Genomic DNA, 20,468 nt, shown 5'->3' with positions numbered 1-20,468 from the left:
TATTGATGTTGCTATTAAACATATAAAGGGTTTTATGCTGAATTTTGAAGAATATAGAGAACATGGATTTGAAAAGGCTGTTAATGAAGCTAAACAAATGGCAAATAAATTGGGGATTGAAGCTTCATTCAAAGAAAAATGTATTATTAGAAGAAAAAAATAATTTGATGAAACTGTTACAAATGAGGTAACACAATCAGCGGAGGAATCTTTCAGAGTTAACTGCTTTCTCTTTTTGATTGATCAAGGACATTTTTCTCTACAAAGCCGGTTTGAACAATTTAAAAAATATGAAGAAACTTTTTTATTTTTATTCAGTGTGGAGAAATTAAAGTGTTGATGATGATAATTTGTTAAGATCTTGTAAAAAATTTGATCAATGTTTAATGCATAATGACAATTCTGATATTGATGGACATGAGTTATTCATGGAGTTAAGTCTCTTGAAGCATTCTTTACCAACAGAAGCAAAAAGAGCAATAGACGTGTTGAATCATCTCAAAGATGTGGATGGTTGTTATCCGAATGCTTATGTTACTTACAGAATTTTGTTGACTATACCAGTTACAGTTGCAACTACCGAAAGAAGTTTCTCGAAGTTGAAATTGATCAAAAATTATCTTCGATCAACTATATCACAAGACAGATTGAACGGGTTGGGCATGCTATCAATTGAGAAGAAAATTATGAAATGTCTTGATTACTCATGCTTAATTGATATTTTTGCATTAAAAATGTCAAGACGTGTTATATTTAAGTGAGTATTGGTGATATCTATAACTTATTATTGTTTAACTAAATTACATATATTTTATATACAATTTCAAATTACTATTCTGCTTTGTATTTGGTAGGTCTTAATGAAGAAGACTTTTGATTAAGAAAAATTGATTACACAATGTGAGGGGCCCAATTTTGAAATTTCGACTCAGACTTATGAAAACTCAGGTACGACCCTATTTGGGAGGAAGAGAAAGTTTATTAATATAACATATGTTATCTTATTTGGGAGAAAAAGAAAGATAATGAATATTAAATATATAAAATTATCCTCAGTACTTCAAATTATTTATTTACTCGAAGATTAGAAAAATAAATCTAGATTGACATTGAACCAACCGACAAGCTAAATCCATGTAGATGACCACAAATAATTGAGAGATAGACCTTATTGTTATTTGAAGTGTTATGAACCACTATAAGCTAACAAAAGAAAGAAGAATGCATTCAATTGTCTGCCAATTTAATTACTGTCATCCAAGAATGGTAAATTAATGATGATAAATATTTACAAAAGAAAATTTTTAAGAGGACTGAATGAGAAACATCCAGTAATTAAGGTGGAAGTTTTTTTTGTAGTTCTAATATGTTCATGAAATTTTAATTCATACGATATCAGTGATAAGATCATAATGTAGAGGAATGAAAAAGAAAAAAAAGAGATCATAGAATATATACTTTTTATAACAAGGAATATTCAAATTAAACCATCTAGAATGGCGAATTCATCAGAGAGATGAGAAGAATTCGAAACAAAAGCGTGTGGATAAATGTTGCAAGTTATTAAGCAATCACCCTGTACACAGCAAAGAATCAAGATTCTGTAAAAAGATCTTCAACGAGTTATGGCTTTGGAGCAGGGAACTTGGTGGCGACGTAGGGATTTCCCCTATCGTCCCCTGCTCGACATCGACCTCCCTCAGACTGAAGGAAGAGGGACCGGTGCTTGCCCTCCTCCCTGGCTCCAGAGTCTTCGTAGTGATCGGAACATCGCTGACACCAGCCGCACTTGGGGAGCACTCGAGCTTCCTCTCCATTGTGAGCTCAAAGAGGTAGATAGCGCACTTGAGCCCACCACCGTCCTTGAAATTGGCGGAGCGGTAGATGGTGGTGGGGAGGGAAGCGAGGGTAGTGGGGTCAAGTCCGCGCGATGCATGGAGGCGAGGTGGAGGTCAAAGGAAGCGAAGACGAAGTGGGACCCGCGCCAGAGCGGTCGTAGTAGAGATAGAGCTTGGCGCAGAGGCAAGGGAAGAAGATGAAGACGACGCATGCATTTGGGAATTAATACTATGAAACAAAGATGAAATTGAAATAATTGGTTTTTTTATTTAGTTCCCTTACCAAATTAAGGTATGAGAAAACCTTCTATTTCGTTGTTAGAAAGGTTAGTGCGTTTGGTACGCGCGTTTTCCATTTTTATTTTTTAAAAAATGTGCGTTTTCTGAAAAATGGTGTTTGGCCAACACGCTTAAGGAAATATAGGCCAATATCGACCGGGATAACACGCTTAAGGAAATTAGGTCAATATCGGCCAGTATAAGACTTTAAGAAAGATGGGCTAAATATCGGTCGGGCTTATACGTTTAAAGATAGATAAGCCAAGATTATCTAAGTTAGCACATCTGGATATAAATTAGTATCGGTCGGGTGTATATGATCATTCAGGTATGTAAAGGCACAAGGTCTTATAGGGTATATAGTATATCATCGAATGATTAAGACATATGTTGAACAATAGTAATAACTCGCCTGGATATAACTTAGGTTCAAGCCCGTCCTAGACAAAGCATGGTATAATATCGGGTTGTCTATAATTTAGTAAAAACAGGGAAAGCAGGCAGGGGCGATAAATATACCTCGATATAACATGTAAGACAGGGCGATAAGTATACCTCGATATAACATGTAAGATAGGGTGATAAATATACCTTGATATAACATGTAAGACAGGGCGATAAATATACCTCGATATAACATGAAAGACAGGGCGAGAATAAATATTTCAAGAATATTCGTAAATAACTTAATGAAGATATCTGTAGTATGTGATTATATAACAGGTCTGCTAATTTGACAGGAAGAATATTTCTAGACTCTTCTGCAGGCATTAGGCGACAAAGGAGGTACATCTGGGGTACAAAAAAGATTCCTTAAAAGCTATTTTCTGCAAGTACATGACTTACATCATCTCATAACAAACTCTAACAAATCGGGGTCTACTTCATGACTATGGAGGTTATATGAAGTGGTATAAAAAGGGGAATCCTCTCCGTTTGCCAGGTATGCTCACGCTCACCACACTCACCACTATCCATTACAAACCCTAATTTCGATCACTGTTCATATTCTTCATCTTCTTCCTTCCACACTAAGAGAGATCACTAACTTGAGTGTCGGAGGGCCTAGCCAGGGATTCCCACCCTAGCCTTAGGTCACTAACGACAGTGTTGGTTGGTCTCTTGTGCGTAGGAAGTCATCAGAGCTCTAGATCTTGGTATTTTTCGCAGGATCATTCCTTCTGTCCTTGGGTCTTTGCGCAAGGAGGTGTTCTGCAATTTTATTCTTCCGGATTCGCTTTGGTTTTCTCGGATTGGGCGTCGTCAGGTATTCTTCTTCATCAGGAGTAAGTTCTCTCCCCAGCTTTTCATTTTGTCAAACTTCTCAGACAGGATCAAATTTAGCGTCGTCTGTGGGAATTTCACCTGAATCTGAGATTGCAAGATGGAAGACACTGGAAAATCGAACCTACTCACTATTAGTCGGGAAGATATGGATTTCCTTATTAACACTTATGTCCGGAAGGCTCTACAACAACAACAACAACAATAACAAGCTCATACTGGAGCTACTCTGCCAGTAGCTCATAATTCGATGACCTCGACTATTGATCATCGAAAGGGGAAGGAGTTGGAAGAGGAAGATCGTATGTACATTACTCCAGCCATTGCTTCTCTGACTAGACGCCCTCGAGCTTTTCTTCGTACTCCTTTCGAACAGGGAGGACGAAGGCCTGTATTTCAAGAATCCTGTGGCAAGGCACCGGACAAAGAGAAACGTAAAGCTAAAATGATGGTGGCTAGTGATAGCTCGCCAGAGAGAATTATTTCTCCCTTTTCTCAAAGTGTCCTGGATGATCCACTTCCTAAGCGATATCAAAATCTTCAAATCGGCGAGTATACTGGAACCACAGATCCAGAGGATCATCTATTAAAATTTGAGAACGTAGCATTATTACAATAATTTTCTGATGGAGTAAAGTGTCGGATGTTCCTTACAACACTTGGAGGAGCTGCTCAACGCTGGTTCAAAAGATTGCTCGAAAATTCTATCCGAAGGTTTAAGGATTTCAAGAAGGTTTCTTGCATCATTTTTCTAGCAACAAGAGGTATCACAAAACTCCCTGGAGCTTATTCTCAATTAAACAAGGATCTAAAGAGGCCATTAGAGCCTACATCAAGAGATTCAATCAGGTAGCTATTGATGTACCCAATGCTACTACTGAGATATTGGTAAGTGCTTTCTCTCAGGTCTTGAATGATAATGATTTTTTTAAAGATCTGGTGAGAAATCCTCCTGCCAATTTTGACTTATTAATTGAACGTGCTACTAAATTCATTAATGTTGAAAAAGCTCAGGCTGCACGCAGAAAAGAAGATACTGGAAAGGGTTCCTGCTCCCGTCCCTCCACCGAGAGGACCTCGAGTAATCCCCCCCCCAATCGTCATACAGAGTATCGTCCACAAGTCGTATAGCATGTGGAGATGCAACAAGAAGCACCAAAGAGATGGTGCACTTATCACAAGACCAGCAGTCATCATATAGAAGACTGCTTCGTTTTAAAGAATAAGAGAGCAAAAAGGGATCGTCATCAAAGACAAAACTACTATCGACGGCAATATCCCACACAGCAAAGTCCACTCAAATTAGAATACCGCCCGGTCGAACCTCAACAAGGGGTATTACCAAACTCGGCCGGTACATCACAGGTGCCTGAGAAAGCTCAGCCTAAGGCCATAACAGCTCGACAAGAAGAAAACAGGAGCAATGCCGCCCAAGGAAGCATTAATATGATCGCGGGCGGGCCTACTGATGGAGATTTCAACAGGGCCAGGAAGGCACACGCAAGAAGACTTGAGATCCATGTTGTGGGATGCAGCACGGAAAGAGCAGCAGGGCCAGAAATTAATTTTGGGCCTAGAGATCTTGAAGGGGTAGAAATACCCCATGATGATGCGTTAATAATTAAGGCTATGATAGCCAACTACACTATTTCTCGTACCTTTATAGACACTGTAGTTCTATCAATATTATTTTCAAAAAAGCTTTTAATCAACTGCAGATTGATCCAAGTGAACTTTAACAGATGGTGACGCCTCTATACGGATTCACTGGTAATAAGGTACAACCGCTTGGCCAGATAAAGTTGGTCATATCTTTAGGGGAGGAACCCCTTATGAGAACAAGAAGATCTTACTTCATGGTGGTGGATGCCCCATCTACCTATAATGTGATACTGGTTCGACCGACCTTAAATGAGTTTAGGACGGTTGTTTCTACTTTTTGCCAGAAAATTAAATTTTCTGTTGATGACCAGGTCAGGGGAAGTACGTGGTGATCAGAAGACGGCTCGTAAATGTTATGTGGAAATTGTTAGAACTGAAGCTAGTGCCACCCGAAAAATGCAAAGAATGGAGGTTAATGTCATTCAAGAGAAGTCGCCTATCCTGGTTTATGAGGAGAAGGAAGAAGTCCAGATACAGACATGTCGACCTGAAGCTGTCACTTATGTCGCGGCTGATCTTGATCCTACGTTGAAAACAGAGCTGGTTCAATGCTTAAAGAAAAACAATGATGTTTTTGCTTGGACAACCAAGGAAGTCACGGGCGTTTCTCCTTCAGTAATGGAACATTCTTTACATGTCTTCCCAGATGCTCGGCTTGTCATGTAAAGAAAGATGAATTTCAGTGTGGAGCAAAATTAAATCATTAAAGAAGAAGTGGCTAAACTGATGGAGGCTGGTTACATCAGGGAGGTGCAATTCCCTAGCTGGTTAGCTAATGTCGTCCTATCCAAAAGATTATTATCTTTTATCCCGGATCGATCAATTAGTAGATTCCACGGCCGGATGTGAATATATTTCAATCCTGGACGCCTATCAAGGCTATCATCAGGTCCCTCTTGCTAAAGAGGATCAAGAGAAGGTCAGTTTTGTGACATCTGAAGGTACTTATTGTTATAATGTTATGCCTTTCGGACTAAAAAATGCAGGAGTAACTTATCAAAGACTTATGAATAAGGTCTTCCAGAAACAGATTGGAAGGAATATGGAAGTATATGTTGATGATATTTTAATTAAGTCTTTTCAGGCTACTGATCTCTGCAGGGATGTAGAAGAAACTTACGGAACATTGAGGCAATATGGTCTCAAGTTGAACCCGGGCAAATGTCTGTTTGGAGCCAAAGGGGGAAAGTTCCTGGGCTATATGGTGTCCTAGCGGGGAATAGAGGCCAACCCAAGTAAAGTCAAAGCACTTCAAATATGGAGCCACCACACAACATGAGGGAAGCTCAAAGACTCACCGGCCAGATCACAACCTTGTCCAGATTCATTTCAAGATCGGTCGATCGTAGCTTCTATTTCTTCAAAATACTATGGAAGGCTAACAAATTTCAATGGGATGAAGAATGTGATAATGCCTTCTAAGAATTGAAAGATTACTTGTCCACCCTTCCCGTGTTGGCTAAGCCTGTGGTAGGAGAAATCCTATGGGTATGTTTGTCAACTAATGAAAATGCTGTAGGTTCTGTGTTAGTTAGACAGGAAGGGAAAAAGCAACAACCTGTATATTTCTCAAGCCATTTATTAAAAGGAGCCGAGTGTAGATTTACTACATTCGAAAAGTTGGCCTATGCATTAGTATTAATTGCCCGGAGGTTGCGTCCATATTTTTTAGCACATGCAATTATTGTATTGACCAACAATACTCTCGGGCGGGTGTTGCTTAACCCAGAGACATCTGATCGGTTGATCAAATGGACGATCAAACTTAGTAAGTATGACATACAATACCAACCTCACTCGACCATCAAAGCACAAGCTCTAGCAGATTTCATCATAGAGGTCCAAGGTCCTGAAGAAGAAAGTATTTGGAAAGTATATATAGATGGATCTTCAACCAGACAAGGTAGTGGAATTGGTATTCTCCTTATATCTCCCAGGGAAGATAAGCTTCAGCTTTCTGTCAGGCTGAATTATAGAGACACTAATAATGAAGCAGAATATGAAGCACTGATAGCAGGGTTATAAGCCGCTCGGCATGTGGGGGCAGCCCAGGTTTGTATCTATTCTGACTCTCAATTGGCAGCCCAACAATTATCAGGTAACTTTGAAATTAATAATGATAGACTCAGGTTATATGCTGAGGCATTTGACAAATTAAAAGCTCAGTTTATATGCACTAAATCGAAGCGACCCCGCTCTGATACCATATGTTGGATCGAGAAGAGCTAGAGGGGGGGGGGGTGAATAGTGCTCGTGGCTATTTCGTTCGATTTAAAACACTCGAGATAATAAATGCAGCGGAAAAGAAAAGAACACAATCACACGCTAACACAGGTTGTTTACTTGGTTCGGAGCTTGTGACGACTCTTACTCCAAGGCCCGTGATCGTTGATCGCTTCCGGTGGGCAACAACTATAAACTCGAAAGATTATTACAAACTTATTATAATTTGAACTGTAAAGAAAGCAATACCGACAATAAGAATATCAAATCTGGAGCTCCAAGTCGTCGGGATGTTGCTACAACACTTCGGGAACTTCTTGTTAGCAGCTTGTCGCGGAAGGATCGCTTAGAATGTGTGTTATTAAGCTGCTGGTTGAAACCCTCTTATAAAGAGTGTTCAAGGCGCCTCCATTAAGCTCCAAGGCGCCTCCAACACGCCGAGTCAGCCGTGTGGATCAGCGCTGAAGAATTCGCCGCTTATCCACTTGAAGGCACCTCCATGCCTGTCCAAGGTGCCTCTAAGCACTGGTCCAAGGAGCCTCAAGCTCCGTCCGAGGCGCCTCCAGCACCTCTTCGCAGCCAACTCACAGTTTGCACCCGAGGCGCCTCCAAGTTCCATGGAGGCGCCTTGGACACTGTTCATCCGAGGTGTGATTTGCTCCTTTGTTACTACAAAATATGTTAGTCCCAAACACATACCCTGCAAAACAAAGTTAGTACATAATAGCTATGAATAAGATATTGACAGTTTTTCGAACTGTCCGGGTCTGACTTCGAATTTCCTACCGGAAACCCTAGGTCGACCCGACGCCTATTGTTCCCTCGGCGGGGAATGCGTCCTCACCTACTCCACTCATGAGAGTTACCTGTTGCCAGTGCGATCCTCCAGATCGACTGGACTTTTGCTCAGTGCTCGATGCTTCCGGACTTTCTGCTGGACGCCCGCTCTCCAACCCGTCCAGTGTTCCACCTGGTTCGTGACACCAAGACTTTCCACCTAGGGTTACCACCCCCTAGGACTTTTGCCTGAAGCTCTCGACCCGCCAAGACTTTCCGCATAAGGTTACCACCCCCTATGACCTAGGGTTACCTTCCCCTAGGGTTTTCCACTTACCTAATCGCAGTTAGGACTTTTGCCTAAGTATACTTAAGACTTTGCTGCAAGCTCATTTAAACTGTTAGATCATAAAACAACTTAACTTTAAACCCTTTGCCATTATTAAAACACAGATTCGATCGTCGGATGCTTCCCACACCAACAATTTTCCTCTTTTTGATTATGACAACTGAAATTCAAAGTTAAGTAAAAGCATGCATAAGTAAACAGATGCATAAGTAACAATTTTTAAAGTTTTAGTATAAGCAAGCATAAGTAAGCAATTTTAGACGCAAACAGAGCTTAAGCTAAAATTTTAAAGTGTAAGGCTCTCCCCCTTAATTAGAGCTTTCTTTTGAATTTTATGCTACTCTCCCCCTTTGCCATACATCAAAATACAAGGAGAGTAAAAAACCATAGTATTTGAAAAGATTTGAAAAATGTTTAGTTATACCTTGAAAAAGTACTTAACTTAGTTGATCAAAGCAAAAAACTTAGTTAAATTCTTAACTAAGAAATTAATTTTGTAAAACATTTAGCTAAGTAAGAGTTCCGAGAGGATCTTTTGAAGATAATTTGAAATGTTATATTGAAGAACCAAAATTCGAAAAAGTACTTGGATAATCTTTGAAAGAAAAACCTTTGTGAGAAAAGTTTGTTAGATTTGAAGGACTTTATAAAATTTTTCTCAAAATTGGTTTGGTTTTAAAGGCATTTGCAAAAAAAATATATATATATATCCGAAGACGGCTATAGAAGTCACTTAGCTAAAAGTTTTAATAAGCCTTTTGAAAAAAATGTTATATAGCTAAAGTTGAAAAGTACTTAGCTTTATTTTGGACTAAAAAATTATTTTAAAAGATAATTTTTGAAAGATATTTAGTTTGAAAGACTTGTTTAAATCTTAGCTGCTAAGAGGGAGGAGCTTAATTCATAAAAATTCTAACTGAGGTTATTCATTTAAGTAGTCCTAAGGTCCAAGCATGAGTAATTAAATTAATCATTTAATCCCTAGGTCAAGTGTCTAACCATTAGCTATTCACTGCTTACCTAGAAGGTAACAGCTTCCACTTGGCTAATCAAATTAAGTTGAAAATCCAATTAGATTTGACTAATTCAGGATCACTCAACTTGATTATTGTATTTTTGATATTTAACGCCCAGACTTCCTGCGATGCACAAAAATAAGCATACTGAAGTCTAGGCTGTATCCTATGCATCTCACTCCGTTCCAAGTTTGTTCAAACACAAACAAGTTATACCTAGTGTGCTTGTGAGATGCTCTGGCTGATACTAGGGGAACATGATATCTAAAGGTAAGTGCCTAGGCTAAGTCCAAATCTTGAAAAATCTAATAAAATTGGAATTTTGAAATCAACATTTTTCCTAGAAGTTTAAAATACAAAAAAACACTGAATAAGTTTTATTCTACTAAACACATTTCTATTTGTCAGTGTCACAAGCAAATAGCAGTCAAATCTAGGAATGAATCATTGGATGACTATCAAGGCAATTCTTAAGTTGGTATACATATGTCAGCTTCTAGACATACAAGGATGACTTTAAGTCCCAGTTTGGATACATATTCACATTAATTGGAGGCATAGTTAGCTAGAAGAGTTCCAAGCAAGACACCATGGCAAACTCTACCTACGAGGCGAAATACATTGCAACTACAGAAGTGATAAAGGAAACAGTTTAGATCAAGAAGTTCATCACTGAACTAGGAGTGGTTCCAACCATTGTTGAAGTATTACTAGTTTACTACCACAACACTAGAGCCATTGCACAAACAAAGGAAACCAGGTCTAAGTGTACTGAACTCAAGTTCAGGTAAGGGTTTTGTGAATATGTCGGCTAGGTTTGATTTGGACTCAACATAGTTAAGTACAATATCTCCCCTAGCTACGTGATCCCTTACAAAATGATGTTTTAAAAGATTTTTAAATAAATTTTAAAAAGATTTTTAAATAAATTTTAAAAAGATTTTTAAATAAATTTTTAAAAAGATTTTTAAATAAGTTTTTAAAAGATTTTTAAATAAGTTTTTAAAACATTTTAAATAAGTTTTTAAAACATTTTAAATAAGTTTTTAAGAGATTTTTAAATAAGTTTTTTAAAAGATTTTTAAATAAGTTTTTAAAAGATTTTCAAATAAGTTTTTTAAAAGATTTATTATTATTATTATTTTAAAGACTTTAATTTTAATTTTAATTTTAATTTTAATTTTAATTTTAATTTTGTCCTTAGTCATCTCACCCAATCTAAATTTTTCAATCAGGGGATCCTATAATTTTTGTGAGATGAATTGAATTCAGTTATAGGGTTATGTTTAGGGGTGGCAATTCGGTTCGGGTTTGGGTTGACGGGTTCGGGTTGGCAGGTTGGCGGGTTGGAAAATGACAACCTGAACCCGACCTGATTATGAATTCGGGTCAAACTATTTAACCCGAACCTGATCTATTTATTTGCACTTAACCCGAACCCGACCCGTTTGACCCGTTCGACCCATTTAACCTGTTTGACCCGTTTAATCCATTTGACTCATTTGACCCGTTTAACCCATTTGACCCGTTTGACCCAAACATGACCTGAATTCAATAAAGTAATTTTATATATTAAATTAAAAATTAAAAATAACATTTATCTACACAAATTGAAAATCCATATCATAAATGATAAATCATAGCAACATTGCAATCAATAGCACATCTCTATGTTTAGGGTTTTTAACTTTTTTAGTAATTTTAGTTTAAATTTATAATTATTTATAAACGGGTTCGCAGGTTGTAATTGGGTCATTTCAGGTTGACACGAATCCGACCTGTTTATTAATTGGGTCAATTGGGTCGACCCGATTTCGACCCGAACCCGAAACTACCCAACACTAACATGATTTTTTCATGTTCGATTCGGGTTGTGTTTTCGTGTCGAGTCAAAAATTGCCATCCCTAGTTATGTTTAACTTTGTGTTAGATTCAGGTTTAGCTTTGGGCTCAGCAAATAGACATTCTTTGGATAAACCTCTCGGCTATGGTGAGTCACTTGGACATCATTAAAGTAATCATGTCTTCGAAGTTTTCCAAATAGTCCTATCCACTGAACTTAGTACAAAACCTTGGTCTTGTTGGTGCAACCTTAGGTCAAGGTTGACCTGGTTGACCAGACTCGAGTTGACTTGACTCGAGTTATGTTTTGATGTTTGACGAGTTATGACGATGTTTGACATGAACAGAAAAGTTGTATCTTGATGTTTGACAAGGATACAAGCTTGGGAGATTGTTGGTGCAACTCGTGGTCAAGGTTGACCTGGTTGACCCGAGGTGAGTTGACCTGACTCGGAAAAGTCCAAGCAGGGAGCTTGGCACGGGAGAAAGTCCAAGTATGGAGACTTGGCACGGAGAAGTCCAAGTATGGAAGCTTGGCACATGGGAAGACGGAGAGGGCTCGGTAGCTCGTTCTCCGGACTGTGGTCAGAGAGGGCTCGGTAGCTCGTTCTCTGGACCGGATGTGGAAAGTCCTGGTGAGTGAAGCGAGGTGAAAATCCTAGCGAGTGAAGCTAGGTGAAAGTGGAAGTCCTGGTGAGTGAAGCCAGGCAGTTTGGAAGTCCTGGTGAGTGAAGCCAGGCAGATTGGAAATCCTGGTGAGTGAAGCCAGGTAAAAACCCTAGTAAGTGAAGCTAGGTGAAAGTCCTGGTGAGTGAAACCGGGCAAGGGAAAATCCAGATGGATCAAGGGTGATCGGACATCTGGTGTTGGGAAGTCCAAGTAGATCAAGGGAGTGATCGGATACTTGGCACGAAGAGGAAAGCCCAAGTGGGTCAAAGGGATTGACCGAACACTTGGTGGAGAATTCTAGCAGGTCAAGAGAGTGACCAGATGCTAGGAATGATGAACCAACAGGTCAAGGTTGACCGGATCTTGGTGTAGAAGCCTGAGGTTTAGGGCTGGGGAGTTTGGATCAGTCTGGGGACCGATCCAGTGATACACTGGATAGCCTGATCGGTCACCGATCGATAATCATCCAGAGTTTACTCATGGGTTATCGATCGGTGCGAGACCGATCGGACAACATCGAGGCGCAAAGAAGTTCGGGAGAAGAAGCTGATCGGTCTACGGACCGATCGGAGGTTCCCTGATCGGTCTACCGATCGATCCGAACCGAAGCGAAGGCTAGGGAATGGATCGATCTGTGGACCGATCAGACCGATCAGGGTTCTAGTCGTTGCAACGCAACGGCTAGATTTCTTCTGTGTTTCTTCGCTTTCTTCGCAGTTATAAAGGAGATCAAGGCTTTGGTGCTACTTCTTCTTTTTCTTCCCAGTGCTGCTGTGCTTGAGCTTTGTTGAGCTTCTCCAAAGCTTCGCGTGAGCTTCCGGCTGGATCACCTGCTGTTGTAGGCGCTTGGAGCTGTTGCTTCTTCCAGTCGACGAGAAGGCAAGATTGTTTTTACACTTGTATTGTCTTCTGCTTTCTTGTATTTCTTGTACATTCATCTTGCTATTGCAAGAGTATTGTGGCGAGGTTTCTCCACCCATAAGGAGTTATTTTTAGCCGGCTTTCCGGGGACTCATCCACCGACGGATTGACTGGACTCGTCCACCTTACGGACACGCCGAGGAGTAGGAGCCCTAATCTCCGAACCTCGTTACATCGGTTTGTTTGAGGTTTGTCCTCTTTCCCCTTCGTTTCTGCGTTTATTTTCCGCTGCACTAACACGTTTTGTAGAAAGAAACGACGATTTGGGGTCGGCTATTCACACCCCCCTCTCTAGCCTCCGTACGAAGAATCCTAACAAGTGGTATCAGAGCAAGGTTGCTCTTCGTCGGATTAACACCCGGGGGAGCACAAGCTAGAGAATGGATCGACTCGGAGAAGACATCACGTTTCCACCATTCTACGAGTGCTGCGACTTCGAGTATTGGAAGGTAAAAATGAGGTATTTTCTTATGACTAACCTTGAAAATTGGAGTTGTGTGCAGGTAGGGTTTACTCATCCGGTGGATAAAGACGGAGAAACCCTAGAGAAGAAAAAGTGGACAAAGGAGCAAATCCACCAATCCACAATCAACGATGAGGTAACGAAAATTCTTGAATTTTCATTACCTAATGACATTTTGTGTAAGGTAGGTGGTTATAACAATGCCAAGGAGTTGTGGAACAACTTGGCCAAACTCCATGAGGAGAGCCCCACTTCAAGCCATGAAGAAGAGCCTAGTGAGCCAAGTAGCTCACATCGTCGAGGTGAAGAATTAGAAGTTGAGGGCTACTCAACATCTAAAGAAGAAGAGGAGGTGAGTTCTTCTTCAAGATCGGAGCACGAAGAAGAAGCTTCTACCTCCGGGAGAGATGAAGAAGAGAGCATCCATCCATCCTCAACCCTAGGTAACTCAAACACTTTAAGTTCAAGTAAATTGCATATAATGTGTTTTGAGTGTAGGGAATTTGGACATTACAAGAGTAAATGTCCAAAGAAGATTAAGAAGACTCCACCGGCGCCAAAGATCAAGGAAGTCGGAGTCCCAAAACGCAAGGGCAAGGAGCACTTGGTGTGCTTCCAATGCAAGCAACGGGGACACTATAGGAGTCAATGTCCAAGGGGGAGGCAATCTCACAAGGACAAAAGACCAAGCACGTGTAAAGGGGGAGCGAAGGCAAACCCTAAGGTATCCTCTAAGGTTCATTCTTGCACTTTTAATAAGATACATGTTAGTAGTCTTATTGCAATTGTCAAGAATGATAAGCATGATAATCATAGAAATCAACATGTGTGCTTAGGTGCTAAACATCTTAGCCTAGATAAGAACAATGCTAGGAAGGCCAACCCTAGGATTAACTCATCTAAGGCTAAGGAGAACCTAGGTAGAAACCCCAAGACAACTAGACATATGTCTAGGAACACCTCAAGAAAGAATGATAAATTAAAACTTGAGGTTTTAGAGAAAGAAAATCAAGTCTTGAGGTCAAGACTTAACACTCTAGAAAATGCCCTAAAGAATTTAGAGAAGTCAACTCTAGGGTCTAAGGGTCAAATTTCAAAGCCCAAGGACAAGAAAGGTTTGGGTCACAAACCTAAGTCCCAAATGGTCAAGCCCACCTATCATAATGTTCCATTCGATTATAGAACAAAACCTAGGGCTAGGAAGAACAACACCAAGGTCACAAGGGGAGTCACCCCTAGAGTTGATCTTGATGAGTCCCAAATGATCAAGGCTTTAAAGCTTAAGAGGGTCATTAGGAGGGTTGCTAGGGAAGTCATCCCTAGTGAATATTTAGTGAACCCAATGAGCTCAAATAGGTATTGGGTTCCTAGGAGCGTGATTTCATCACGCTAGATGAGTTAAGGTGTGCCAACCTTACTTGAATAGGTAGTTAACCTAATCATGGCAAAAGGTGGCACTTTAGGAAGTTTCAAGGTGCAATCAAGCCTTGAAAATGAAATTGAAAAATATTCCTAAGGTGATTAGGATGTGCCAATCATATTTGAGGAGTTGTCTAGAATCAATTTAATTGGCACATAGTGATCTAAACATCCTTGATATATGATCTTAGATCTATTACACTTAGGAATATAGAAACTATGGCAAGATGATCAAAATTATCAAAAATGGCAACTAAGGCTAGTTTTAGGTATTTTCTACACCTTTATGTGCTATTTGTCATATATTGTTTGTCATATACCATGTCATGACATCATATTTATTTTATGATCATTTAAAATGTCATGATAATGCTTAGGTTAGTTTAAATGTCATGCTTTATTTAAGTTTCACACTTTATGCCATGACATCATGACATTGACACATGTTTTTACTTATGAAATCATTATATGCCATGTCATCATCTTGTGCATTAATGATCAATGAAATTGATTTAAGGATAAAAACACATTTTGATATTGAGATCAAAGTGTAGTTTAGTAAATGCATGAGAACTTAGCCTAAGATGACCTAAACCCATATCTCACATCAAAATTAACTTGGATGTGTTTGATACACTTTAGATGTGTGTGAGATATTAGGATCATGAGTTAGGATCAAGGTACATAGTTCTTGTACCTAGATGAGCCTAATTCAAGAGATTGGAGGATCATAGGGAAAACTTGTGTACAAGTCATGTACATATAGTCCTAAGATTATAGTCCTAAATTAAAGGGTTTAAAATCATTTTAAAATTGATTTGAAAAACCTTGATGAAGCTTTTCTAGTGATAGCATTAATCATTGAGCAAGATGATACAAAGATGAGTTTCAAGATTTGAAAATGGAAGTTATTTTCATCTAAAACTATTTTTCCATGATAGTATATGGTATGAGGAATGTATCCTCAAAATTTTACGATTTTTTGAATTTTCTGTAATTTTCTGTGAATTTCTCCCGGGGAGAAAAATCAGAAATCTCTGATTTCAGAGGCTGGATCGGTCACCGGACCGATCTAGAGAAGTCCTGATCGGTCTGGTGACCGATCAGTGACGATCCAGAAAGCGAGGATCGATTTGGGAATCGATCCAAGGGGTTCCTGATCGGTCTGGGGACCGATCAGTGCGTGCCAAATTTCTCATTTTCAGCACGTGTCTGAAATTTCAGTTTTTGGGAGTTGAGTTTCGGGTTTCTAAAGGTTTGAAACTCTCCAAGACATTGTTGGTGCAATGGTCAAGGGGGAGTTGACCTTTAGGGGGAGTCTTACCTAATTGTTAAGGGGGAGTTGACTTTTAGGGGGAGTTTTTACTTCTTAAGACTTTTGAGGATTATTGATAAGGAATTGTCACTAAGTTGAGTGTTGAGTTTAGTATCAAGGGGGAAATTAAGGGTTTCAATGAAAGGTATGGGACTTTCATTGGGAAGAAACTCTTGACCTTGATTCCCTCTTTTTGATGTGTGTCAAAAATGGGGAGAGATGTCCCAAGGGGGAGTGGGAGAATGTTTTGGAAAACCTTATCGGGTTAACCTAACTTGTTTATGGGTTTTGTCAAACATCAAAAAGGGGGAGATTGTTGGTGCAACCTTAGGTCAAGGTTGACCTGGTTGACCAGACTCGAGTTGACTTGACTCGAGTTATGTTTTGATGTTTGACGAGTTATGACGATGTTTGACGTGAACAGAAAAGTTGTATCTTGATGTTTGACAAGGATACAAGCTTGGGAGATTGTGGGTGCAACTCGTGGTCAAGGTTGACCTGGTTGACCCGAGGTGAGTTGACCTGACTCGGAAAAGTCCAAGCAGGGAGCTTGGCACGGGAGAAAGTCCAAGTATGGAGACTTGGCACGGAGAAGTCCAAGTATGGAAGCTTGACATGGCAAGACGAAGAGGGCTCGGTAGCCCGTTCTACGGACCGTGGTCAGAGAGGGCTCGGTAGCTCGTTCTCTGGACCGGATGTGGAAAGTCCTGGTGAGTGAAGCCAGGTGAAAATCCTAGCGAGTGAAGCTAGGTGAAAGTGGAAGTCCTGGTGAGTGAAGCCAGGCATTCGGGAAAGTCCTGGTGAGTGAAGCCAGGCAGTTTGGAAGTCCTGGTGAAGGCAGATTGGAAATCCTGGTGAGTGAAGCCAGGTAAAAACCCTAGTAAGTGAAGCTAGGTGAAAGTCCTGGTGAGTGAAGCCGGGCAAGGGAAAATCCAGATGGATCAAGGGTGATCGGACATCTGGTGTTGGGAAGTCCAAGTAGATCAAGGGAGTGATCGGATACTTGGCACGAAGAGGAAAGCCCAAGTGGGTCAAAGGGATTGACCGAACACTTGGTGGAGAATTCTAGCAGGTCAAGGGAGTGACCAGATGCTAGGAATGATGAACCAACAGGTCAAGGTTGACCGGATGTTGGTGTAGAAGCCTGAGGTTTAGGGCTGGGGAGTTTGGATCGGTCTGGGGACCGATCCAGTGATACACTGGATAGCCTGATCGGTCACCAGACCGATCAGTAACCATCCAATAGCCTACTGTAGGTTATCTGATCGGTCTGGAGACCGATCAGACAACGATCAGGAGACCGATCAGGAGGTTCCCTGATCGGTCTACGGACCGATCAGGAGGTTCCCTGATCGGTCTGTGGACCGATCAGAGACGGAACAGAAGCGAAGGCTAGGGAATGGATCGGTCTGTGGACCGATCCACATGGAGCCTGATCGGTCCACAGACCGATCCAGGCACTAGCCGTTGCGACGCAACGGCTAGATTTCTTCTGTGTTTCTTCGTTTTCTTCGCAGGTTATAAAAGGAGATCAAGGCTTTGGTGCTACTTCTTCTTTTCCTTCTTCCTGTCCCGAAGTGCTGCTATGCTTGAGCTTTGTTGAGCTTCTCCAAAGCTTCGCGTGAGCTTCCGGCTAGATCACCTGCTGTTGTAGGCGCTTGGAGTTGTTGCTTCTTCCAGTCGACGAGAAGGCAAGATTGTTTTTACACTTGTATTGTCTTCTGCTTTCTTGTATTTCTTGTACATTCATCTTGCTGTTGCAAGAGTATTGTGGCGAGGTTTCTCCACCCATAAGGAGTTATTTTTAGCCGGCTTTCCGGGGACTCATCCACCGACGGATTGACTGGACTCGTCCACCTTACGGACACGCCGAGGAGTAGGAGCCCTAATCTCCGAACCTCGTTACATCGGTTTGTTTGAGGTTTGTCCTCTTTCCCCTTCGTTTCTGTGTTTATTTTCCGCTGCGCTAACACGTTTTGTAGAAAGAAACGACGATTTGGGGTCGGCTCTTCACATCCCCCTCTCTAGCCTCCGTACGAAGAATCCTAACAGGTCTAACTAGTTAGGATTTGTAAATGGTAGCTTCGGTCAGTTCCACTTAGCCAAATGCACCAGGTCGAAGCCATATATTCCTAGACATGCATAGACTAAGCTTCCCTAACGTACTATCATCCAAAACTTCACTAGTACCATAGGTCAAGTTAAACCTAACCCTTTTAGTTCTAACCCTAATTACCTTGTCGGGTAGCTTGGTTTGGATTACCCTGCCGGGTAGGTTAGTTTTGGAGGTGCCAGCTATTCTGAAGCCTCCCTACATTATTAATTTATAGATTGGATTTAAGTTTCTTAATTTAATTATATTTTAATTATTTTCTTTTACTTATTTATCTTTTTATTTATTAAGATAATTTTTCTTTTTGCTTCCCCTGGATCATAGCCTCGATAAGGTCTATCAAGGTAATGTACTTGATCCTTGGGAACCCAATATTGACAAAGTCCAACTTGATTGACCAAGTTGGACTTGGATACCCATGCTTGGACTGTTTTACTATTTGGTCTGTGTATAAGTGATAAATATGATCTATACTTCTTTTTAGTTTTGAATCCAATTCTGGATCTGTTGTATACAACCTTTTGTTTTCTAAGAATCAAGTCAAGATTCTTGGAACCCAGAGTGAACTGTTCCAACGTGGTCTTCAAATCCTTGACTTGAATTTTCAGACTGAAATTCTCTTTCTCAAGCTTTTGGACTTGAGTCGTGGTTCCAGTCTGAACGGATTCAGACAAGGATTTGGGGTTGGTCACTTCTTTAAGGGTTGTCACCTCTTTCAGAAGTGACTTGATCCGAATATTGGATTTTGTTAATTTACGTAACAAATAATTAACTAAGTTATTTAAACGCGGAATACTTACAGTAGAGTCAGGCCCTTCGAAAACGGATACGGATCTATGACTTCTTTCCGATTCAGCTTCCGATTCGCTCTCACTCTCGGACGTATTAATCTGGTCCCGGGCCATCAGTGCAAGGAGACTCGTCTGATCGAGTTCGTCGTCATCGTCTTCTGAGGAAGATTCTTTGAATGTCACCTTCAAGACCTTTTTCTTTCTTTGTTTCTTTACCTCCTTTTGGTTGGGGCAGTTGGCCTTGATGTGTCCCTTCTGGTTGCAGCCATAGCACGTCACTTCAAATTTTACCTTCGAGCTTGATTGGGCTTCCTTGGACTGGACTGCCTTCTTGAGGTCCCTTTTATTGAACCCCTTCTTCTTCTTGTAGAGCTTCTTTACAAGGTTGACGAGCTCAGCCCTTAGCTCATTATCTTCATCGTCTGAGTCAGGTTCTTCGTCCAATTCTTGTTCGGTTCTATGCCTTGGTCTTGGTTCGCGTGTTATGCTTGTACCTGCAACCAAAGCAATGCTCTTCTCGGTTGGTTGTGCATTAGTCTGTTCATGTAATTCGAACTCAGAGAACAATTCATCTAATTTTAAAGAAGATAAGTCCTTGGAGACATTGTAGGCATCTACCATTGATGTCCACAATGTACTCCTTGGAAACGCGTTGAGAGCGTACCTTGTTATATCCCTGTTCTCAACCCTTTGCCCGATCGCGTGGAGGGAGTTGAGGATGTCTTGAATACGTGCGTGGAGTTGACTTGCTGTCTCTCTGTCCTGCATTTTTAGATTATATAATTTATTAAATAACAAATCTCTTTTGCTTACCTTGGTGTCGGAGGTGCCCTCGTGCAGTTCGATCAGCTTCTCCCACAACTCTTTTGCGATTGAAAAAGGACCAACTCTATTGAGCTCTTCCTTGGTCAGTCCACACTAGAGGGTGTAGGCTGCTCTAGCATTGGCTTCCACCTTCTTGATTAGAGATGGTTCCCAGTTCTTGCAGGGTGTAGGCTTGCCGTCTTCGTCGGTTAGCAGTTGAAACCCAGTCTTGACGATCATCCACATCTCGAACTAGAATTTTAGAAAATTCTCCATTCATCCTTTCCAGTACCCGAAATCTTCTCCGGTGAAGAGCGGGGGACGAACGGTGCTGTAACCCTCTTACTGGGCTATTTAATTAATATGCAAGAATAAAAAATAGAACGAGATGTCCTAAGACTAGGGCTTGGATTAGTAGTGCAGGAAAAATTTAAATCAACGAGCTTGAGTGGTGTTGCACCAATTTCGATCAAAAATCGATTCGTAAAAAGAATTAGAATGTAACTATTAAGCTAATTCTAATTGACTCCGTAAAACTGAAAATAACCACAAAAAATACTTGATTGGTGGTTGCATCAAATCGAAACAACCCCGCTTTGATACCAATTGTTGGATCAGGCACTAGAGGTGGGGGGTGAATAGCGCTAAGGAAAAGAACACAATCAAACGCTAACACAGGTTGTTTACTTGGTTCGGAGCCTGT

Source organism: Zingiber officinale, chromosome 6B (genome assembly GCF_018446385.1).
Source record: "Zingiber officinale cultivar Zhangliang chromosome 6B, Zo_v1.1, whole genome shotgun sequence".
NCBI classification, from domain to species: Eukaryota; Viridiplantae; Streptophyta; class Magnoliopsida; order Zingiberales; family Zingiberaceae; genus Zingiber; species Zingiber officinale.
This window is presented reverse-complemented; position numbering follows the sequence as displayed.